Genomic DNA, 10,809 nt, shown 5'->3' with positions numbered 1-10,809 from the left:
CTGCACATTTGGAGAGGATTTTGGGAATCTATCTGAGGATTAGAACTACTGCTGCTTGTACTACTACTTCCACTTGTCTGGCTAACTGGAACGCCACTGGTAGCAAGGATGGTAGATCTCATCTTGCTCAATGTGTCCAGGTAATCTTTAGCTATCTGGCTAATAAAGTAACTGGTTCCTATTTGTCTTCGGGCATAGGTACTGGCTGACTCAAAATCATAAAATCATTTAAACTGAGGTGTGGGAAAGTTTTTGACTAAAGGTTCTACTTCTATCCAATCGTGGTAAATACCAGGCTTGGTTCCTTTAGCTACTACATAGAAAGAAAAACTTTTAGACAAGAGCTTGTTTTGGATTTTTAAAAAATATATATTGAGAGAGTTTAGGGCTGAAAGGCGCTTAGCTGGGTGGTTTTGGCTGGTCCAAAGGTTATCTAAAAGACACTGTTGAACTGGGTCTAACTCAATCCCTGTTAAGGGTCTGAACTTGGTTCTGCCTTCATGAATGGGAAGAGAAAATCCCCCAAAGTTCATGGTCTTGCTGTTTTCCATTATCTGCACAAAAATTAAACTGGTTATCTTCTTTTTCGAAATAAATTTTTCTACTTAACCAGTCTGTTAATTTATTATCGCTTCCCTTAATATGCTCAAATTCTACTTTATATCCTTGTCCTACTATACAATCTAAAAATTTTGCCCATCTTCTAGTACTTAATTTGCGCTCGTTTAGTTTGTTATGAAATCTAACTATGGCTTCACAATCTGTCCTTATTGTAAAAGGTTTGTGCAAAAATAATCTAAATTTATTTATTGCGTATACTACTCCTAGTATTTCAAAATCTAGGCTGGTCATAGTTGTATCTTTTTCTTTAAATTTTCCAGAACTGTATCTACAAATGCGTTCTTTATTTTTACTGTCATATTTACTGGGTTTAGCTAATAATATTGTTCCCCATCCTAATTGACTTGCGTCTGTTTCTACAACTATGTATTCAGATTCTAAGGGAAGTTGTAGGTCTGGTAGGTTTTTACAAATGTCTTTTATTTTTCTAACTAGAGCTATATCTTGCTGATTGAAATATTTCTGTCCTGTGGGTGTGGTCTTACTATAAAGGGGTCCTATTATTTTACTAAGGTTAGGAATATACATTCGTGCATAATTTAAAATTCCTAAAAAGAATTGCAGTTGCTTTGTATCTTCTAATTTATCTGGATAGTCTAAAATTTTCTTGACTATATGAGGTTGTAACCTAATTTTTCCATCTCCTAGCTCCATTCCTAAAAATTCTATGTAGGGTTTATTTAATACCATCTTTTTCTTGCTGATTATTATTCCATTATTTATGAATTCTTCTAATGTTATATACAAATGATCTATGTGACTACTTTTATCTGGACTGAACACTAATATGTCATCTATATATACCAGTATAAAACTGTATTTATTAAATATACTATCCATTTTGCGCTGGAATATGGAAGGTGCATTTTTTAATCCAAAGGGCATAATTAGCCACTCATAATGTCCTTGAGGGCAACAGAAGGCTGTCCATGGTATGCTTTCCTTTTCCATTTTTATCTGCCAAAATCCTGACTTACAATCAAATTTGCTAAATATCTTTGCTGTCTGTATTCTATTTATGAGTTGGTCTTTATCTGGTATATTATATTTATCATCTTATGTATTATCATTTAATCTTTTATAATTTATCACCTTTCTAGCTTTTCCTCTTTTTTATCTCTGCATGATTTCTAACCATAAATGCTGCGCTCCTGTGCGGGCTATTGCTGGGTCTAATTACTCCTAGATCTAGTAATTCCTTAATCTGTGTTCTAAATTCTTCTATGTCTGCTGGTGTATGATCTATTTGTGCTGAGGTAATCCTATAATCTTTGTTTTTTATATCTAGACTAGCTAAAATTTTATTTCTTTCCCAATATTTCATGGGCTGTTCTCCTAAAATTTCTGTTGTTTCAGCTAATCTTATTATCTCATCTAAATCATTTTCGGTTCTCCTGTATATTGGTTTTTTCTTTATTTTTCCTATTTTTGCAAAAATTAATTCTAAATTAGCTGGTTGTTTAAAATCTTCTAGGTTCCAATAATCTTCCTTATTTTCAAAATCAAATTCTTCTAAATCATAATTTTCTGTATCTAAATTTTCTAAAGACGTATTTGCTATCTCATTAGGTATATATTTTTGGGCTAGGTCGGGAAAAATATTTCTACTTGGAAATAAAAAAACTAGCTGGAACTGAATCTACTCCTATGGTACCACCACGCTTCGCACGCAACTCTGAGGAATGGGCGATGGTGCTAAGGGCATAAGCCATTGGTGTATGTACAGTTCGCTTGAAGAAACTAATGTTGTTTTGGCTGAGTAACATGCCACCTTGTAAGCTAAGGATGAAATTAAGTCCTAAGATGAAAGGATGATTCTGTCGGGTATTTCCAACCCAAACCTGAGGTAAAAGAAACCATTCTATATGCTGATCTTGAGAACCTAGATGATGAAAACTAATCTGTGCTCCATTGATGCAATGTGTGTATATCTGTTTAATGCCGTCTGCTATACTAATTAAAGCTGGGGTTGTTAAAGTCGTGCTCCATCCTGGGGGAACTACTTGTTGTTCAATATATGATTTACTAGCTCCTGTATCTATCATGGCATCTATACTAAGGGTTTTTGCTACAAACTTGATTACACAAGAGATCTCAACTATATTTGGTTTAGGTATAACTAGATAATTAAATGGTAAGGATGTAGTATCTGGTTGGGCTTTAGAATATTGACTAAAGGGTTGAGAATCAACTAGGTTGACTAATTCTAATGAATTCATATGCTCTTTAATCAGTTTGTCTTTTAAAGGGTACTTATTGTGAAATTGTTCTAGCTGCTGTTTAAGCTGTCTGTTTTCTAATTCTAAACATTCTATGTCAAAGCTAATCTTAGTTTCTATCTCGTGTATTTGTATCTTAAGTTCTCTTACTTGTAGTTCTAATTCTCTAATTGTTAAATGTCATTCTCTGCTTTCTAGACTATGATCTTCCTTAGTATTTCCTAAGGCTATCTTATGTGTCATATTTAATTTTTCTAGACAAACTACACAATAGGTTATGCTGCATAATAAACATTGAGCTCGTTTATCTTTAGCTGGAAACCAATTACAATAGCTGCATCTAGTGGTATCAAATCCTAATCCTATTTGAAAGTTATGCTGACATTCAGTATCTGCATTACATTCCATCATAAAGAAAGTTTCTTGGGAAGGTGTTAGTCCTATTTCTTGGTTGAGTTGTCCTAAAAGATTATCTATATTAGTATCACTTTCTGAATCACTATCTGAACTTATGGCTTCTATTTGATATTCATAATCGCTGACTATACTATATACTTCTGAATCATCACTAGTTATGCTAACTATATCTTCTTCTAAGTCTTCTATAATATGTAGTCTTTCTATCTGTTTATTAGTATTTGGTCTTTGTCTTTTTGGGCAGTTTTTTGCAAAATGATGGGGTTCTCCACATATAAAACAATTGCATTTTTTACTGTTGGGTTTTCTAACATATCTTTGTTTCCTTTTATCTTTTTCTTCTCTGGGTAATTTCTTATAATTTGTCCTATTAAAAGTTCTACTTTTTCTAATGAATTTTTGTTTTTTCCATGGTTTTCTATAATTTTTCTTCCAATATTTCTCTTTTCTATATTTTTCATATTTTTTGTATTTTTTCTTATTATGTTCATCTTCATATTGCTGAGGAGTATATATTACTCTGCTACAAAAGCCGTAACTTTGTTTTTTCAAGTCTTTCTGTATTTTAACTTCTATACATTTTTCTCTAAGCTTATAAAATGTAAAAACTATTCTAGGTCCTATTCCTAAAGTTCCTCTTATTCTTAATTCTCCAGTGGCTATTCTTGCTGGTAAACTTGCATAATAAATTGCCCATTTGTTTTCTATCTCTCTTCCTAATTCTCCTGGTAATTTTCTAAAATATTTATTTCCTATTTCTTCATCAAAACTTTTTCCAGTTCTTGCTGCTATGGCTAAGTATTCTCTACTAAAAGGTACAATATATTTCCAACTTCCTAATGTCATTTGGTCTAACTCAGTTAATGTTACGCTTTGAGCGGAGTCATTTCCTCTAGAAGGATCATATCCTATAAGTATCTCTTTAATAAAATTTGTAAAATTCCACGGGTTATTTCCGAATTCTTTGAGCTGTTTAATTGTTTCTTCATATTTCCCTTTGAAAGTTAAATAAATATTATAAGCTGAATCTCCTAGAAGTGTCTCCATATATTCCCACATATCTGTTGATTCATAGGGATTAGTCATCCATGCTTTTACTGCATCTTTTTCCCATCTTTCTATTACTTCTTACCATATCTGAGGGTCGAATCTAGCTAAATCTAAAAGGGTTCCTTAATTATGGACTGGTTGTAATTGTATACTCATATCTAGTTGTCTACGCTTTCCATGAAACTTATAGCTTTTATCTGGGTCTGCGTGACTACGTCCTGAACTGGCTAATGGTCTTCTTCCTCCTACTGCATACTGCATTGGTTCTATTGGATCTTCTACAGTTGGTTGTGGATTATTGGTTCCTGAGCTTTCTGTATGCATATAAAAAGTATCTTCTAAGTTAGGTTGTTCTGGTATTCTAAATATTTTGCTAGGATGTATATTATCTTCTATGATATCATCTACATATTCCGTATGAAATTCTTGATCCAAAAATGACACTGCTTTGTCATGGGTATCTCCTCTGGCTAAGTATTCATAATATCTGGCATCTAGTATTTTATTCATGTCTTCTAGGGTAAATTTTTCTAAATCTATCTCATCAATATTATATATCTTATTTTGTGATATAGTTTTTTCTTCTGTCATTACGTAAAGTTGATTTATTTCACTATGATTATATTGATTTTCTTCCCTATCTATACTACTAAATTCATCATCTTCAGATTTTTCTGGTGCTACATAAGTGTACTGAGTAAATCTTACTGCATAATTTCCATCTGCTGTTTGGTATAATAAATTATCTTGAGGGGCTAATCTCTTTTGTCCTAGAAAATCTCCTAGTTTCCAATCTAGTGCTGCATTATCTTCAGAATTAAATTTTTTAGCTGGTAATGCTTTTATTCCTTTTGCTCCTAATAATTTAACTATCTGATCATTAGTAAGTCTATAGTGAGTATTGCTTTCTGAGACTGCTAGACCTAAAAATTCTGTGCAAACTAATAAATTCTTTTCTCCCTTTTTCATTTTATATCCTCTACTCTTTATTCCTATTTTTATCTTTTTATGAAAGGTCGAGGTTGGTAGTAAAAAGTCTGGTGTAAAATAAACTATTCCTCCTTTTGAATTCATATCTAGTTCATAACTTCCTAAAATACTTTGTCCGACATCATTAAACCTATCATCATAGAGACATATAAACACTTTAGTTCCTAAGTTTTCTCTGGTTAAAGCCTTAACTCCTACCACTACTAATCCTAAATGAGTCATTTTAAGGTGTTCATTTACTGCATGTTTATAGCTTTCTCTTTCTATTAAATTTAGCTCTATTTTCTCATCTTCTTGAGTCACGCTAATCATTCGTTCACCATAGTGTTTAAATAAATATTGTTTTTTATGAATCTTACCTAGCTTATACACATATTTAGCTGGAATTAATTCTAACTTTTCTTTTTTAAATTTTTCTATCTGCTGTTCTACATCTATAAATTCTTCCACTTTAACATCTTCATCTTCATTACGCTTTTTACTACTACTTCCTTTTATTAGTTGTTTGAACATTTTTATTTTCTGTAAATTCTACACGCTGGTTTCCTGGGTAATTTAAGCTTTTCAAAATATCTAGCTATATCTTCCTCGTTTACTTGAGATTGAGGTTTGTTAGATTGTCCTTCTATTCCTTTTCCTTTCTGAAGTACTATTTTTTCTAAAGACGCTAGACGCTTTTCTAAGCTATGTAGTTGTTCTGATAGGTATTCAAGTTTTTCGCACAGTCGAATTAAAAATAAAATTTCTATATTATTTTGTCTTACTGATATTTTATCTGATTGATTTATTCCTTGATAAGTACTAATTCCTTCCGGGTTATTATGAAAATCTTCTGCTTGTTTTAAAATAGTCTGGTAATCTCTATTAGCTTTCTTATCACTACTCATAAACTAGGACCTTACAAGTTGTTCTAAAATTTCTAATTTTTGTTTTAAATTATCTTGAATTTGATTAATTTGTTCTATTTGTTTAGCTATTTGTTTTGTAGCTGAAATTAATGTTTCTATTTCTAGCTTAGTAGGAAATTTTTCTAAATTTAAATCTATTCTTTTTTGTAGGATAGAACTACACTGATCTTGGATATAATCTAATTTTTTATCTTGATCTTTAATTATACTACGATTATTACGGAGATGATCTATAGATGAAATAAAAAGATTACTAATTTTATCTATGTCCTTTTTAATATTTTCTGCAAAATTAATCTGATAATCTATGATGCTATTTAGCTGAGGATTATGTTTACTATGAAACTGATGTGTAAAAGTTTCTTCAAAATTACAACGGAAATTATTTTTATTTAGGCTAAAGCGACGGTTATGGCTGCTGAGTTCTAAATCTAGATACTTTACTTTTTTCATATACAAAATTAACTCCTACTTTAAAATTATTACAGGCTACTATAATATGAAATTTATAACTAAAATCTCCAAAAATAAAAACTACTCTATTACCATAAGCAAAATGCATAAACTAATTTAAACTGTCCTAAAACCGAACACTGCTCTGATACCAATTTTTTTTGTGTGTGGGGTTGAGTTAGTGGTTAACCACTATTTTGAAATTGGGCTGAGAATTATCTGACTAATTCTACAATTATGCTAATAGATCTTCAAGCTGTTGTATAGCTATTTTTAAGGCCTCTTGTTTTTCAGTTAGCTGTCTATTTATTTGAGAAATTTTTAAACTATAATTTTCTAGGGATCTGCCAGAAGCTAATGATAAAAGAAACTGATTTTTTAAACTGTAATTTTCTAGAGATCTGTTAGAAGCTAATGATAAAAGAAACTGATATTTAAATTTTTGATCTTCTAATTCGTGTATTAGTTCAGTACTAATTTTAATTTTATTCCTAAGGTCTTCGTCTAAGGGCATTTACTTTTCTTATTTTTTGAAATTTAATTTTTATTTCTAAAGTCTACGTTTAAGGGCATACAAATTTTGATTTTTTGAAATTCTTATATGGACAATATTTCCTTAATATTTCTACTCGGGTTGCTCTCCTTTATTCTAAAATTCTTTTCTATGGTAAAAACTATTTTTAGGAAATGTTTGTTTTCATTACATGTACTCCTACCTTGAGACTAAGCCTCGTTCAATATAGTATATTTTTATTTTCCATTTTTTTTTTTACTTTTCCCTTTCTGCCTACAATTCGCCCTCCAACGCCTAACCACGGCTCACACGGGCTCTTCAGCTAAGGTCACTCAGTAACAAAATAGAAAACTGAAGATACTACGAAGGTTCAAAGCATGTAATATTAATGAGCAAACAAGCATTCCATAAACGTAGTTTTTTCCAAAAAGAAAATAAATTTTTAGAATAGAAGAGTTACCCTTTTGAAATATTTAAGGAAAAAGAGAAACTACTCACACTTTATATTAATAAGAAATATACTTACAGAGATTATATTACAGACTCTGAAACTCTGAAAAACTTAATACACTTAGAGGTTTTTTGAGAGGGGTTGAAAAATTTACAACGCAGAGTGAAGTGGTGTTTTCTCATTCTACCTTCTCCGTTGGCAAGCATGCCAATTTATACACAAAATTGATACATACAGTCCCAAAAACAATACGTCAAAAAGTTTTGGCCAAAAATAAAAGTCTAAAAGGCTATTAACTCTAGACTTGACTATAGATTCTTAGACTCTTACAATAATATCTATGCCATAAATGCATAGATTTGGACGTGAGTTACTATTAAGGATAAAATTTTATCAATAAAAGATTAGGATAATGATATCGGGTACTGCTTTGGGCCCCATCGCATATCATTCAATCCTTCATTTTTGACAAAATTTTGATACTATAAGTTATTACAGGACACGTATAAGGATTTTCACAGCTTTTCTTTAATAAAGCAGGATAAGAAATATCTACTTTATTAAAGTAGTGAGTGAAGGAAAATCCTTATCACTGACAAACTCAAATAATTACAGACACAAAATATTTGCAAAATCTTTTTGGATTTTTTCTTGGTATATATTTTTCTGATATCTGAGGAGAATCCTTATCTTCTATGGATTTTGTCTTCTTTTGTTGGAGCGCCAATTATTGATGTAGACCTTTGGAGTGATTCTTCAAAGTTGGGTCTTCGTGGAAGGATTCTTCAAAATGTAAAGAGTCAAGAAAGATGTTCAAAATGTATTATGAGTCTTGTAGTGGGACCCCCTGTTTTTTTATTATTTTATAAATGTTATGATTTATGTATAATAATAGATAAACAAGAAATTTACATTATATTCATGATAAATTAAAGGATCTATCATATTTAAAAGGACTTAAGATACTTTATTATTTTATAAATGTTATGATTTATGTATAATAATAGATAAACAAGAAATTTACATACACTATAACATTTTATTGTCTTTTCATTCTATATTCAAATACTAATTATTAAGAAATTGATTATCACATTTTTAATAAAATTTTTATTTATATATCATTTCTCTACATATATAAATAATATTAATTTACTCATAAAAATATATACTTGTAGTATTTATTGAAGGGAAATTTTTTTTAAAGTCCCTAATAATAATAATTTAGAGGATAAACGACACCAAAAAAAATAGTGATGCATCAAGTCCTTGAACAACATGGCGCGCATTTTTAATTATTTTGTGGACCAAAATACCCTTCCCAAAATCAATACAGAAACGAAACTCATTCCGACGTCTGAGTGTCATTCCAAGAATCCAGCATCTTCACGAACAAGAGAATAGCAGAATTAGGGTTTCAATATCATCTTCACCATCGACATTAGAGTTTCGTTATCTTTTGCAAAAATCATTCTCATTCCTTCCTCACAAATTTCTTTGACCCCGTTTTCACTGTTCATCGTCATCTCAGTTCATCTTCGTCACGTCGCATCTTCATCTCAGGCCATATCAGCTCGTCATTCAAGTTTCATCCTAACTCTGGTAAGTTTTTCTACAATACAACTAGATTTTCTCTGGAAACACAGTTAATTGCATTTTATATTAACCTTCTAGAAATTAGGGTTTCAATTTCATAATAAAAAGCTCCCTGAATTTGAAAAAAGTTATTTCTGTGTGTTTTGAATTTATTCTTGAACATGTTTGTGTGATTTTATTTGTATATTTCTCTGGTATTTGAATTTCTCTGGTTTTTACTTGATGTATGTTTCTTCTTTCAATTTTCTCTGACTTGTTTATTTTGAAAAAAAGTAATTTTTTGTGTTTTCATCTTATTCTTGAACATGTTTCTGTGATTTTGTCTATAAATTTCTCTGCTCTGTAAAATTTTCTGTAATATGTATTTTTAATTGGAATGTCTATCTTTCTCTGGAATGTCTATCTTTCTCTGGAATGTCTGTTACTCTCTTGTCTCTGTCTAAGTTTCTCTGGTATTTATAATTTTCTCTGACCATATCACATCACTTTCCTCCCTTGTGTGTCTCTATCATGTTTAATTTTCTCTGGCATTTTAATATTATGGACTGGAATGAATGTTTCTTCTTTAAATTTTCTCTGACATGTGTATTTTGAAAAAAAAGTTATTTTTCTGTGTTTTGATCTTATTCTTGAACATGTTTCTGTGATTTTGTCTATGAATTTCTCTGCTTTGTAAATTTCTCTGGAATATGTATTTTTCTCTGGAATGTCTATTACTCTCTTGCCTCTGTCTAAGTTTCTCTGGTATTTATAATTTTCTCTGACCACATCACATCACTTTCCTCCATTATGTGTCTCTATCATGGTTAATTTTCTCTGGTTATGTATGTAAATTTCTCTGGCATTTTAATATTATGAATTGAAATTTTCTCTGGAATGGAAATTTCTTCAAGAATGTGTAATTTTCTTCGGAATGTGTATTTTTCTCTGGTATGTTTATTTTGTTCAATTCTTGATTTCAATGTGGTGTAATTTTCAGTGGCATGTTTACATTACTTTGTTTATTTTATCTTGCTAATTGTGGAATGGAAATTTTCTTTGTCTTTCCATGTTTACTTTTCTCTGTCATTCATTTTCTCTGGTATGTTTACTTCTATATATAATTTTAACAATTATTAAAAATTTCTCTCCCATGTTTATGATGCTTTGTTGATTTTCTCTGACATTTAATTTTTAATATCCAATTTTCTCTGGCATGTCCAATTTTCTCTAGCATGTCCAATTTTCTGTAATTTTCCCTTATCTATAATTTTCTCTGACATCTCCAATTTTCTCTTATCTGTAATTTTCTCCCTTATCTGTAATTTTCTCTGACATGTCCAATTTTCTCTGACATATTCAATTTTCTCTAGTATTTAATGTTAGCATCTTTATGTTTTAATCATTGTCTAGAAATAGCAAAACGTAAAAGCAACAAAACACCGGAAACATCAAGCAAGAAACAGAAACTCTCTCAGTCTTCTTATGAGCTAAGATCAAAACCAGCAGTGAAACACTAGAAACACCAAGCAAGAAAGAACAACTCTCTCAGTCTTCTTATGATCTAAGATAAAAAAACCAGCAGCAAAACACCACAAACTCCTCGCCAAA

The sequence above is a fragment of the Camellia sinensis genome, chromosome 3 (assembly GCF_055761805.1).
Source record: "Camellia sinensis isolate YWXY chromosome 3, ASM5576180v1, whole genome shotgun sequence".
In the NCBI taxonomy this organism is placed as follows: Eukaryota; Viridiplantae; Streptophyta; class Magnoliopsida; order Ericales; family Theaceae; genus Camellia; species Camellia sinensis.
The sequence above is the reverse complement of the archived record's forward strand: the minus strand, read 5'-3'. Positions refer to the sequence as shown.